Source organism: Ovis aries, chromosome 2 (assembly GCF_016772045.2).
Source record: "Ovis aries strain OAR_USU_Benz2616 breed Rambouillet chromosome 2, ARS-UI_Ramb_v3.0, whole genome shotgun sequence".
Classification (NCBI taxonomy): domain Eukaryota; kingdom Metazoa; phylum Chordata; class Mammalia; order Artiodactyla; family Bovidae; genus Ovis; species Ovis aries.
This window is the reverse complement of record NC_056055.1, coordinates 103,426,880-103,440,075: the sequence shown is the minus strand read 5'-3', so window position 1 is coordinate 103,440,075 and position 13,196 is coordinate 103,426,880. Positions and strand designations below refer to the sequence as shown.

The 13,196-nt window shown below is 38.1% G+C and overlaps 1 protein-coding gene across 17 annotated transcripts in view; it reads right to left on the bottom strand.

Moving 5' to 3' along the window:
- HMBOX1 (homeobox containing 1) overlaps window positions 1-13,196 on the bottom strand; it is a 208,958-nt gene that overhangs the window by 135,148 nt on the left and 60,614 nt on the right. For 6 of the 17 annotated variants that reach the window (XM_042243534.2, XM_060409573.1, XM_060409576.1 and 3 more), the window contains exon 2: window positions 11,707-11,786. The exons of the other annotated variants lie outside the window; for them this stretch is intronic. The gene's annotated coding sequence lies outside the window, so the exon portion shown is untranslated. The remainder of the gene's footprint in view (window positions 1-11,706; window positions 11,787-13,196) is intronic. 17 annotated transcript variants of the gene reach the window in all.

The following is a 13,196-nucleotide window of genomic DNA, read 5'->3' as shown; positions in this document are numbered from 1 at the left end:
ACCAGAATAAAAATAACATTTCTCCCCTTTAATCCTCAGTCCTCTGTAAAAAGATAAATACTATTAAGTTTCTTGTAAATCATTACAAATATAAAAATTAAAAACTTAATATACTATATATCTAACAGAATTCTTTTTTAAATGCTGGTTTTTAAAAACTTTTTAACATGAAAATTTGTAAACATGTACAAAGGCAGAATAATAAATGTTTAGGTACCCATCACCCTCCTTGAAAAATTATCTCTTTCTTGTTCCCCTGGCTCGAAAGGGTATTTTCAGGCCAATTTCAGATAGCTTATCACCTTAACATGCAATTCTCTTCAAATTTCAGTATCTGGTTTCTAAATCCAGAGTAAATAAGACATAGGAACTTAGAAAGGGACAGTTCAGTTCAGCTCAGTCGCTCAGTCGTGCTCGCCTCTTTGCGACCCCATAGACTGCAGCACACCAGGCTATCACCAACTCCCGGAGCTTGCTCAAACTCATGACCATGGAGTCAGTGATGCCATCCAGCCATCTCATCCTCTGTCGCTCTGATGTCTCCTTCTCCTCCTGCCTTCCATCTTTCCCAGCATCAAGGCTTTTTCCAATGAGTCAGTTCTTCACATCAGGTGGCCAAAGTATTAGAGTTTCAGCTTTAGCATCAGTCCTTCCAATGAATATTCAGGACTGATTCCCTTTAGGATGAATGGGCTGGATCTCCAAGGGACTCTCAAGAGTCTTCTCCAACACCACAGGTCAAAAGCATCAATTCTTCGGCACTCAGCTTTCTTCACAGTCCAACTTTCACATCCATACATTGACTACTGGATAAACCATAGCTTTGACTACATGGAGTTTGTTGGCAAAGTGATGTCTCTGCTTTTTAATATGCTGTCTAGGTTGGTCACAGCTTTTCTTCCAAGGAGAAAGCACCTTTCAATTTCACGGCTACAGTCACCATCTGCAGTGATTTTGGAGCCCCCCCAAAATAAAGTCTATCACTGTTTCCATTGTTTCCCCAACTATTTATGACATGAAGTGATGGGGCCAGATGCCACAATCTTAGTTTTCTGAATGTTGAGTTTTAAGCCAACTATTTCACCCTTCTCTTTCACGTTCATCAGGAGGCTCTTTAGTTCTACGCATTCTGCCATAAGGGTGGTGTCATCTGTGTATCTGAGGTTATTACTATTTCTCCCAGCAGTCTTGATGCTTGTGCGTCATCCAGCCCAGCATTTCCCATGACATATTCTGCATATAAGTTAAATAAGCAGGGTGACAATATACAGCCTTGATGTACTCCTTTCCCAATTTGGAACCAGTCTGTTGTTCCATGTCCAGTTCTAACTGTTGCCTCCTGATCTGCATACAGATTTCTCAGGAGGCAGGTAAGGTGGTCTGGGATTCCCATTTCTAAGAATTTTCCACAGTTTGCTGTGATCCACAGAGTCAAAGGTTTCGGTGTAGTCAATAAAGCAGAAGTAGCTGTTTTTCTGGAACTCTCTTGCTTTTTTTTTTTTTTTGGGGGGGGGGTGTTAGTTCTAAAGGTCTTTTTTTTTCTTTAGTTTTTTATTAAATTTTAAAATCTTTAATTCTTACATGCGTTCCCAAACATGAACCCCCCTCCCACCTCCCTCCCCATAACATCTCTCTGGGTCATCCTCATGCACCAGCCCCAAGCATGCTGTATCCTGCGTCAGACATAGACTGGCGATTCAATTCTTACATGATAGTATACATGTTAGAATGCCATTCTCCCAAATCATCCCACCCTCTCCCTCTCCCTCTGAGTCCAAAAGTCCATTATACACAGCTGTGTCTTTTTTCCTGTCTTGCATACAGGGTCATCATTGCCATCTTCCTAAATTCCATATATATGTGTTAGTATACTGTATTGGTGTTTTTCTTTCTGGCTTACTTCACTCTGTATAATCGGCTCCAGTTTCATCCATCTCATCAGAACTGATTCAAATGAATTCTTTTTAACGGCTGAGTAATACTCCATTGTGTATATGTACCACAGCTTTCTGATCCATTCATCTGCTGATGGACATCTAGGTTGTTTCCATGTCCTGGGTATTATAAACAGTGCTACGATGAACATTGGGGTACATGTGTCTCTTTCAATTCTGGTTTCCTCGGTGTGTATGCCCAGAAGTGGGATTGCTGGGTCATAAGGTAGTTCTATTTGCAATTTTTTAAGGAATCTCCACACTGTTCTCCATAGTGGCTGTACTAGTTTGCATTCCCACCAACAGTGTAGGAGGGTTCCCTTTTCTCCACACCCTCTCCAGCATTTATTGTTTGCAGATTTTTGGATTGCAGCCATTCTGACTGGTGTGAAGTGGTACCTCATTGTAGTTTTGATTTGCATTTCTCTGATAATGAGTGATGTTGAGCATCTTTTCATGTGTTTGTTAGCCATCCGTATGTCTTCTTTGGAGAAATGTCTATTTAGTTCTTTGGCCCATTTTTTGATTGGGTCATTTATTTTTCTGGAATTGAGCTGCAGGAGTTGCTTGTATATTTTTGAGATGAGTTGTTTGTCAGTTGCTTCATTTGCTATTATTTTCTCCCATTCAGAAGGCTGTCTTTTCACCTTGCTTATAGTTTCCTTTGTTGTGCAGAAGCTTTTAATTTTAATTAGATCCCATTTGTTTATTTTTGCTTTTATTTCCAGAATTCTGGGAGGTGGATCATAGAGGATCCTGCTGTGATTTATGTCTGAGAGTGTTTTGCCTATGTTCTCCTCTAGGAGTTTTATAGTTTCTGGTCTTACATTTAGATCTTTAATCCATTTTGAGTTTATTTTTGTGTGCAGTGTTAGAAAGTGATCTAGTTTCATTCTTTTATAAGTGGTTGACCAGTTTTCCCAGCACCACTTGTTAAAGAGATTGTCTTTACTCCACTGTATATTCTTGCCTCCTTTGTCAAAGATAAGGTGTCCATATGTGTGTGGATTTATCTCTGGGCTTTCTATTTTGTTCCATTGATCTATATGTCTGTCTTTGTGCCAGTACCATACTGTCTTGATGACTGTGGCTTTGTAGTAGAGCCTGAAGTCAGGCAAGTTGATTCCTCCAGTTCCATTCTTCTTTCTCAAGATTGCTTTGGCTATTCGAGGTTTTTGTATTTCCATACAAATCTTGAAATTATTTGTTCTAGTTCTGTGAAAAATGTGGCTGGTAGCTTGATAGGGATTGCATTGAATTTGTAAATTGCTTTGGGTAGTATACTCATTTTCACTATATTGATTCTTCCGATCCATGAACATGGTATATTTCTCCATCTATTAGTGTCCTCTTTGATTTCTTTCATCAGTGTTTTATAGTTTTCTATATATAGGTCTTTAGTTTCTTTAGGTAGATATATTCCTAAGTATTTTATTCTTTTTGTTGCAATGGTGAATGGAATTGTTTCCTTAATTTCTTTTTCTACTTTCTCATTATTCGTGTATAGGAATGCAAGGGATTTCTGTGTGTTGATTTTATATCCTGCAACTTTACTATATTCATTGATGAGCTCTAGTAATTTTCTGGTGGAGTCTTTAGGGTTTTCCATGTAGAGGATCATGTCATCTGCAAACAGTGAGAGTTTTACTTCTTCTTTTCCAATTTGGATTCCTTTTATTTCTTTTTCTGCTCTGATTGCTGTGGCCAAAACTTCCAGAACTATGTTGAATAGTAGCGGTGAAAGTGGGCATCCTTGTCTTGTTCCTGACTTTAGGGGAAATGCTTTCAATTTTTCACCATTGAGGATAATGTTTGCTGTGAGTTTGTCATAGATAGCTTTTATTATGTTGAGGTATGTTCCTTCTATTCCTGCTTTCTGGAGAGTTTTTATCATAAATGGATGTTGAATTTTGTCAAAGGCCTTCTCTGCATCTATTGAGATAATCATATGGTTTTTATTTTTCAATTTGTTAATGTGGTGAATTACATTGATTGATTTGCGGATATTGAAGAATCCTTGCATCCCTGGGATAAAGCCCACTTGGTCATGGTGTATGATCTTTTTAATGTGTTGTTGGATTCTGATTGCTAGAATTTTGTTGAGCATTTTTGCATCTATGTTCATCAGTGATATTGGCCTGCAGTTTTCTTTTTTTGTGACATCTTTGTCAGGTTTTGGTATTAGGGTGATGGTGGCCTCATAGAATGAGTTTGGAAGTTTACCTTCCTCTGCAATTTCTGGAAGAGTTTGAGGAGGATAGGTGTTAGCTCTTCTCGAAATTTTGGTAGAATTCAGCTGTGAAGCCGTCTGGACCTGGGCTTTTGTTTGCTGGAAGATTTCTGATTACAGTTTCAATTTCCGTGCTTGTGATGGGTCTGTTAAGATTTTCTATTTCTTCCTGGTTCAGTTTTGGAAAATTGTACTTTTCTAAGAATTTGTCCATTTCTTCCACGTTGTCCATTTTATCGCCATACAACTGCTGATAGTAGTCTCTTATGATCCTTTGTATTTCTGTGTTGTCTGTTGTGATCTCTCCATTTTCATTTCTAATTTTATTGATTTGATTTTTCTCTCTTTGCTTCTTGATGAGTCTGGCTAATGGTTTGTCAATTTTATTTATCCTTTCAAAGAACCAGCTTTTGGTTTTGTTGATTTTTGCTATGGTCTCTTTTGTTTCTTTTGCATTTATTTCTGCCCTAATTTTTAAGATTTCTTTCCTTCTACTAACTCTGGGGTTCTCCAATTCTTCCTTTTCTAGTTGCTTTAGTTGCAGAGTTAGGTTATTTATTTGACTTTTTTTCTCTTGCTTTTTTGATAAACCAACAGATGTTGGCAATTTGATCTCTGGTTCCTCTGCCTTTTTAAAATGCAGCTTGAACATCTGGAAGTTCACAATTCATGTACTGTTGAAGCCTGGTTTGGAAAACTTTGAGCATTACTTTGCTATCTTGTGAGATGTGTGCAACTGGGCAGTAGTATGAACATTCTTTGGCATTGCCTTTCTTTGGGATTGGAATGAAAACTGACCTTTTCCATACCGAGTGCAACACTTTCACAACATCATCTTTTAGGATTTGAAAGAGCTCAACTGAAATTCCATCACCTCCACTAGCTTTGTTCGTAGTGATGCTACCTAGGCCCACTTGACTTCAGAAATGGAGAAGCGAATGGCAAACCATTTCAGTATTCTTGCCTTGAGAATCCCATGAACAGTATGAAAAGGCAGCAAGGGACACAAAGGGTATAAAAAGGCTTTACCACGGGGAAGGAGGGGCGGGCAGGAATGACAGCTACCTGAAAAGAGCAAAATAAGTAAAAAAATAATTCTAGATACATACACGTAATACCTACTTATTAAATAGTTAAAGTCGTGTTTAGGATCTTCATTTTCAAAAGACAGATAAGTATGTGATAGATTTGTTTTGAAAAGCTGAAGTGGTTAAAACAAAGCTTTTCATTTTAGGAAGTTAATCAGGTGTTTCACATATGTCAAACATTTTTCCCTGAAGAAAGCCAGGTAAGTGAGCCCTTACTACAATGAATGGTTGGTGACATGTGAGGAAAACCAACCAGATATTAGGAATTAAAGACTCATCTAAACTTGAATACTATTAATAATCTTTCAAATGATGCTTCTAGGTAGCCAGGTTAAAACTGCAAACAACTACTAACTGTAAATGACAACTACTGTGCTTAGTTGCTCAGTCATGTCTGAATCTATGTGAGCCCATGGACTGTAGCCCGCCAGTCTCCTCTGTCCACAGGGATTCTCCAGTCAAGAATACTGGAGTAGGTTGCCATGCCCTCCTCCAAGGGATCTTCCCAACCCAGGGACTGAACCTGGGTCTCCTGAATTGCAGGTGGATTCTTTACCATTTCAGCCACCAGGAAAACCCAACAGCAACTACTGTTGGGTAGTAGTAGCTTGCCCAGGGCTTCCCAGGTGGCCCATTTAATGAATACTACCCTGGGCCAAGTCTCCGTGGTGGCTCAGTAAGAATCTGCCTGTAATGCAGGAGACTTGGGTTCAATCCCTGGGTCAGGAAGATCCCTTGGAGAAAAAAAATGGCAACCCACTCCAGTAATCTTGTCTGGGAAATCTCATGGACAGAGGAGTCTAGCAGGCTACCATCCATGGGGGTCACAAAAGAGTTGGACACAATTTAGCAACTAAACAACGACCATCACCCTTGGCCAACACTCACTGTTTAAGTGCTTTACATATACAAACTCATTTAATCTCACCATTCTCTGAGGTAGATAATTATGACAAGACACCACTTGCCCAGGGCTTCCCAGGTGGCCCTAGTAGTCAAATAACAACAACAACAACAACAACCCGTCTGCCAATGCAGGAGACATGAGACATGGGTTCAATCCCCAGGTCAGGCAGGTCTCCTGGAGGAGGGCATGACAATTCACTCCAGTATTTTTGCCTGGAGAACTCCATGGACAGAGGATCCTGGCAGACTACAGTCCTTGGGGTGGCAAAGAGTCAGGCACAACTGAAGTGACTTAGCACGCACACACCACTTGCCCAAGGTCAATCAGCTAATGGACTTCCCTTTTCTTATTAGAACTGTAACTGAAGTACTTATGTCAGTCTTACTCTTTCTTCAGAATATAAGATTAGGGATATAATTTTATCACTTCTCTGGAGCAAATGTTTACTTGTGTTAAGTACCATGCAACAGGCTGGTCAACAGATATACCACTAAGATAGTAATGATGTTCCTCTTATGTTTTACTCATTATGATTCACTACTTTAGGATGTATATATACCATGGAGAGTTTTATTCCCAAAGAATTATGACATATACTACTTGTCAAACTTTTGAAGACAGAAATACTCATGTAGCTCCTCCTACATTTCCTGTGACAGGGAAGTTTAATGTAAAGTTTTGCTGATAAAGATACTCCTTTAACAGACTCAATTTTTTAAAATAACTTCAAGGCACTTATCCTACCGAATCGATAAAGACTACCTTTCTTCTTTTCTTTTCCACATGGCAGTGTTTTAAATGTCTGTAAAATCTTCACAAAGAGTCTTCATGCTAAACATTCCCAGTCAGGATTCCAGTTTGACATGGTTTCCTTGTTTGTCATTATCTAATCTTCTTTTAAAATGTGGGTCTCCCCACATTCAGCACAGACTCCTACAGAGAACCTAACCAGAGCAGGATACGGGGATAGTTTTCTTGTTCTGAACTCAAAATTGTGTTACTTTCTCCTACCACCAAGTCATTTTTGTGAGTATATTAAGTTTGCAGACAAAACTTTTACACATTCTTTAAAGACGCAGTGATTAAACATCAAAGAGAGAACTGAACTGATTCAGGCCTTTATCCAGGCTTCCCTTTCCTAAACTTGAGGCTTTCTTTTTGCTTTTTTTTCTTGTACGTAAATATTACTATTTGATATATATATTATATATTTTATTTGTCTATTATCTGTGTGTTTAATGTCTATTTTCTGCATGTACTCTTAAAGTAGTACCTGGAACATAACAAGCACTGTTTATTACTGAACTAACTCACTAACGGAGAAGGCAACCCACTCCAGTACTCTTGCCTGAAGAAGCCCATGGGCAGAGGAGCCTTGTGGGCTGCAGTCCATGGGATTGCGAAGAGTCGGACATGACTGAGCAACTTCACTTTCACTTTTTACTTTCGTACATTGGAGAAGGAAATGGCAAGCCACTCCAGTGTTCTTGCCAGGAGAATCCCAAGGATGGGGTCGCACAGAGTCAGACACGACCAAAGTGACTTAGCAGCAGCAGCAGCAGCAGCAACTCACAAACAGATGGAAGAGGGTGGAACATTCATATCCTTTTGGCTTCTGGGAAGCAGTCTCTATACTAGTACACTTCACTGCTAAATGATCTTAACACCTTATCAAGAAATACACAATCAGAAGAGCCATAACTACCACATGCCCTCCAGAATTTACTATGACAATCTAATACAGGAATTATAGCCTTTGATTACTTTTAAGATATGCAGTGCTTTTGATGTTACCTTCTATATTTTTCCTCTGCTTTTCCTTTCTAAAATAATTATATAACCTGAAAATAAAACTACACATCTCCCCATCACTAATATTAGAGTAGGTAACTTTTAAACTCTGTTGAACTACATTATGAAATGTTAGGGAATAGCAATCCTTAAGCCAGAGGATGAGCCACCATCTCTTCATCATGTGCAATGACTCCAGCCAGGACCATCTTTACACCATAGTCAGTTTAGATGCCACTTCCTCTGTGGCCTCATTATTAGAGTCGTAGTTGTATACTCTGTGGTGTGACTTTAGATTTTTTTTTTATTCATTTAAGTTAAAAACACACCTACGGAGCCGCTACTTTATATTATACGATTTAGCATCCCTGCTATGAAAGTGAGGGCTCTCTGCTCTCATGGGGTTGTTACTGTTTCAAGACTGTTATTCTTTTGAATTACAATACAAATACATGATAGCAGGCAGCACTTTCTCCTCATGTCAGTTTAGAACAGTTATTCCCAAACTGTGCTGTGCCTCCGAATTATATGGATGTCTTTTAAAATCACAGAATCCCTAGCCAACTTTGGACCTACTAGATCCAAATCACTGGAGGTAAATATCCAAGAATATTTTTAAACAGCTTCTGAGGTAATTCTATTTGAAATCTACTGTTCTGGAGGACAAGAAAGAACTCTAATTATGCAATGCCACATTCCTTATATAAAATATAGTGTCTAGGCATAAACACCATTTTGAGCATATCCACACTCAAAACATCTATTATTTCCTACATAACATTCCAAGCTGAATACTTAGCAAAATAAATTTAATTGGTTATTCATAACTGAAAGTGAATTTGAGAGCACTTAAAATATGTCTGGGCTTTCCCAGTGGGTAAACAACACTGCCTGCAAATGCAGGAAACATCAGTTCAATCCCTGGGTTGGCAAGATCCCCTGGAGAAAGAAATGGCAACCCACTTCAGTATTCTTGCCTGGCAAATCCCACGGACGGAGGAACCTGGTTGTAGTCCACCGGGTTGCAAAAGTGTCAGGCATGACTTAACGACTAACCAACAATAAGATATGGCTACTTCAAGGGAACTCATATAATAGACATTGGTCAAAACAATTCATAAATATTCTCAAACTATTCTTCTCTCTAAAAGTAGTGTCCTCCTTTACCTAGTAAGTACTTGTCCAGCCAAGGAGTTCCCACAGCCCTGCAAAAAAGTGAATGCTTCCTCACCCTTTCCTTTCCACCAATTTCAGAGACTCTTGTAAGACAGCAAACTTTTGCAAAACTCTCCGTTAGTAGGGTACCACAAATATGTTTCTGCTATATTACATTATAATTCATATACAAATCTGTCTCTCTCCTCAAATGTGAGCTTCTTAAGAGCAAGGATTATTTATCAACTACGGTAGTTCCAGCTCCTGCTGAGGTGTGGGGCTTCCCTGCGGTTGCCAAGAGTCAGATAAGGCTGAGTGACTAACACTACTACTACTGCCAAGGTATGAACAGTAAATAAATCTTGGCTTAGTTAAGAAATGGCTGAAAATGTCTAGTTTCAAGTCTATTTCAAACAAAATAATCTTAACAGTCCTGATCTTTGAAATTAACAGGAAAAAGATGTTACTAAATTAAAAATTAATGCAATTGGAATGTTTTCCAAGAAAACTGATGAGCATTTATTAAATACTGAATATGTTCTATAGGTCAAATGATAAGCAAATACTAAAGACACAAAAATAGAGCTTTGCTCTTGATATCAGGGTAAGTAATATTAATGTTCCCAAAGAGAGATTCTGTCATTGGTTTACAATCTACATTCACAGTGTCCTTGGAGCCAAACTCTGTTAGGACTGTTGATGTCCCTTAGGGAGCTACCAATACTAGATGGAGAACTCAGCAGCCTAACAGCTTCATGTTGTCTAGGCCATGACAGTTTTCCAGAGTTCACTACAACAGGAGAACTTAGCGATTTGCATGGCAAGAGTCTCCTGCCATCATTATAAATAAATTTGAAAGTCTGTGTGTGTGACTATCAAACAGAACACAGACATACAAAAATCATTCCTACTGGTGTACATCTAGAATATCTTGATGTTAAAATATAAGAATTTACTCACAGAACCAATCCAGATGCTCCCATCTATTGCTCAAACATTCATGTGCCTTTGAAGCCTCTACCCTCTTTTGCAGGAAGATTATATTAACACATTGATAATTTCCAGAACAGTAACTTGTGATTCTGCATTTCTGGATGATCCAATATCTTCCTTACCATTTTGCATTTCCCCTATCTCAGCAGTTTTCCAAGGTTTAATAAATGAAATAACAATAGAATTGAAGTAAGATACTTCATTAAGCAGAATAAAGTGACTCATAAAATCTTATATTAAGCTGGAATTGATGTTAACAATCTTTCCTAAATACCTGAGCTTACAGAGGAAAAAAAAAAAATTCTGATAATTGGAGCCAGAAACCCTGATGCCCAGATAACTGCTTACACAAATTTACCAACAAATAAAAGCAAATATCCCCATCAGTCATTCAGAAACTCAGGGTCTATATAAATGCATGTCATTTAAAAGTTTTGTTAAGAATTCAGAATTATGACAAGTGTGCAAACAGAAGTTGTCCCATAGTTGGACTTAGGCAAGTATTTCTTACAGGAGAAATCAAATTGAACATATTTTGGGACATACTATCTTAAGAGTTTGTTATACACTTTCCCCAGAGGAACTTCTTTTATGCCTCAGTCCTGCAGGGTTTTGCATCCATTCATCTATGCTTTTAACAAATACTTACTGAGCACATAGTATATCCTAGGCACTGAACAGTACAGCAGTGAACAAAATAAAACTGTGTTCACATAAAACCTTACCTTTCTGTGGTGAAAGACAAACTTTAAAAAAGAGTCAATCATACAGTATTCAGGTCATGATGAATACAACAGAGAAAAATAAATCTGGGAACGAATTCAGGATTATAATTTTTAAATAGGAAGAAAGCCATGTACGTACAGGAGAAAGGACATGTAAGGTTAAGACCTTGACACAGAAATTGTCTACCATGTTCAAAGAATAGCACCAAGGACAGTGTGGCCAGAGTTGCATGGGCAAAGGATAACAAAGTAGAACATGAAAACTGGGGGTTACTGGGAGGACAAGATCAAAGAGGAATCTGTAACTGAAAATTTCTGTTAAAAATATGAAATATTACTTTAGCTAGATTGAGGTTAAATCAATAGCCTAGGGATGACTCAACTTAATAGGAAACTTATCATGAGTTGCTAACAGTAGAATTTCTAACATCAACAGGTTGCCAGAGAGATGTTATTTTTAGACATTCCCAGCATCCATTAAATTATACTTCTGAGAGCATTATCAACTACTTTCATAAATGACTAGCTTTGAAGCATACCCTTGTCAATTTACTAGGAGGTGAGTGCTGAAAAGGGGATAAAAAAGGCTGAGGATAAGGGAATTCATGTTTCCCACTGCAGAGAAGTGGAGACATGCTTTATCTGCTGTATCTCAGGAGGTATGCTAACACATAATTTAAAATAGGAAGATGGTAAATCAGATTGTTTCCAAGTAAAAGCTGTGGTCAAACAAACTTCAGGGAACGTATCTATATTTTATTCACTACTTATAATATTTAAGCATCCCAAGGACAAGTTTCTTTTATTTTTTACATTTTTCCACAGTCTACCATTGTTAGGCCCTCATATTTTGTATCGTCTGACTGAACAGACAAAAACATACCTCAAGTCATGAGGACAGGCTCTGCACCTGAGCTGGGGAGCAGGCAACTTTCTCATACTTCTGCCTTTGAAAACCTGGGGCTTGGAAAGCAAAGGAAATCATTTTTTAAAAAATGAAGACAACCCACAGGATGGAAGAAAATATTTACTAACAATGTGACTGACGAGGGATTAGTCTTCAAAATTTACAAACAGCTAATGTGGCTCAATATCCAAAAAAACAAAACACAAAACCCTAAACAAGCCAATCAAAAAGAGGGCAAAAGACCTAAAGAGATAATTCTTCAAAGACAGCCAGCCAGCCAACAGGCACATGAAAAAATGCTTAACATCATTAATCATTAAAGAAATGCAAATCAAAACTACAATGTGGTTATCACCTCACATCAGAAAGAATGGCCATCATAAAAAAAATCAACAAAAAATCAATGCTCGAGAGGGTGTGAAGAAAGGGGAACCTTCCTATACTGCTGGTGGGAATGTGAACTGGTACAGCCACTATGATCAGTATGGAGGTTCCATAAGAAACTAAAAACAGAGCAACCAAATCATCAACCAAATGATCCAGCCATCCCATTCCTGGGCATACATCTGGAGGAAATACAGCCCAGTGTTCGCGGCAGCATTGTTTACAACAACCAAAACCACAGAAACAACCTGAAACATCCATCAGCAGGTGAAAGGATAAAGGAGGTGTGGTATTCATATTCACCAGAACATTACTCAGCCATTAAAAAGAATAAAATACTGCCGTTTGCAGCAAATGAATGGTCTTAGACATCATCATACTAAGTGAAGTCAGACAAGGACAAGTATCATATGATATTTATATGCAGAATCTAAAAAAAAAATGATACAAATGAGCTTATTTACAAATTAGAAACAAGCTCACAGAGAGACTGAATTTCTGGTTTCCAGGGAGGAAGGGTAGGGAGGAGGGACAGTTAGGGAGTTTGGGATTGACAGGTATACTCTGCTATATTTACAACAGATAATCAACAGTGACCTACTGTATAACACAGGGAACACTGCTCAGTATTCTACAATGACCTATATGGGAAAAAAATTTGAAAAAGAATAGATACATGTGTATGTATGACTGAGTCACTTTGCTGTATACCTGAAACGCAACACTGTGAATCAACTATTCTCCTACATAAAATAAAAATTAAAGCAAAAAGCAAAAACTAAAACCCTCAGGCTTCAGATAACCATCCTATTTTCTCTATTTCTTTTTTCCTTCATTTTCCCCATGAACTGGTCATCCCAGCACAATCATATATTCCCTCCAGATTCATAATGGCTTATCTCAGTTTTATCTGCTGAAGTCTTCATATATTTCAAATCCCTTATTCTGAATTATTCTCCTCAGATAGCTAATGTAAAGTTCAGGAGTTCTCCAACTATACGGAGAAGCATACTGTATAATATACCATGGAAATAGTATTAATATTGTAAATTACTCACTATATCCTTCCGAATACAATCAGA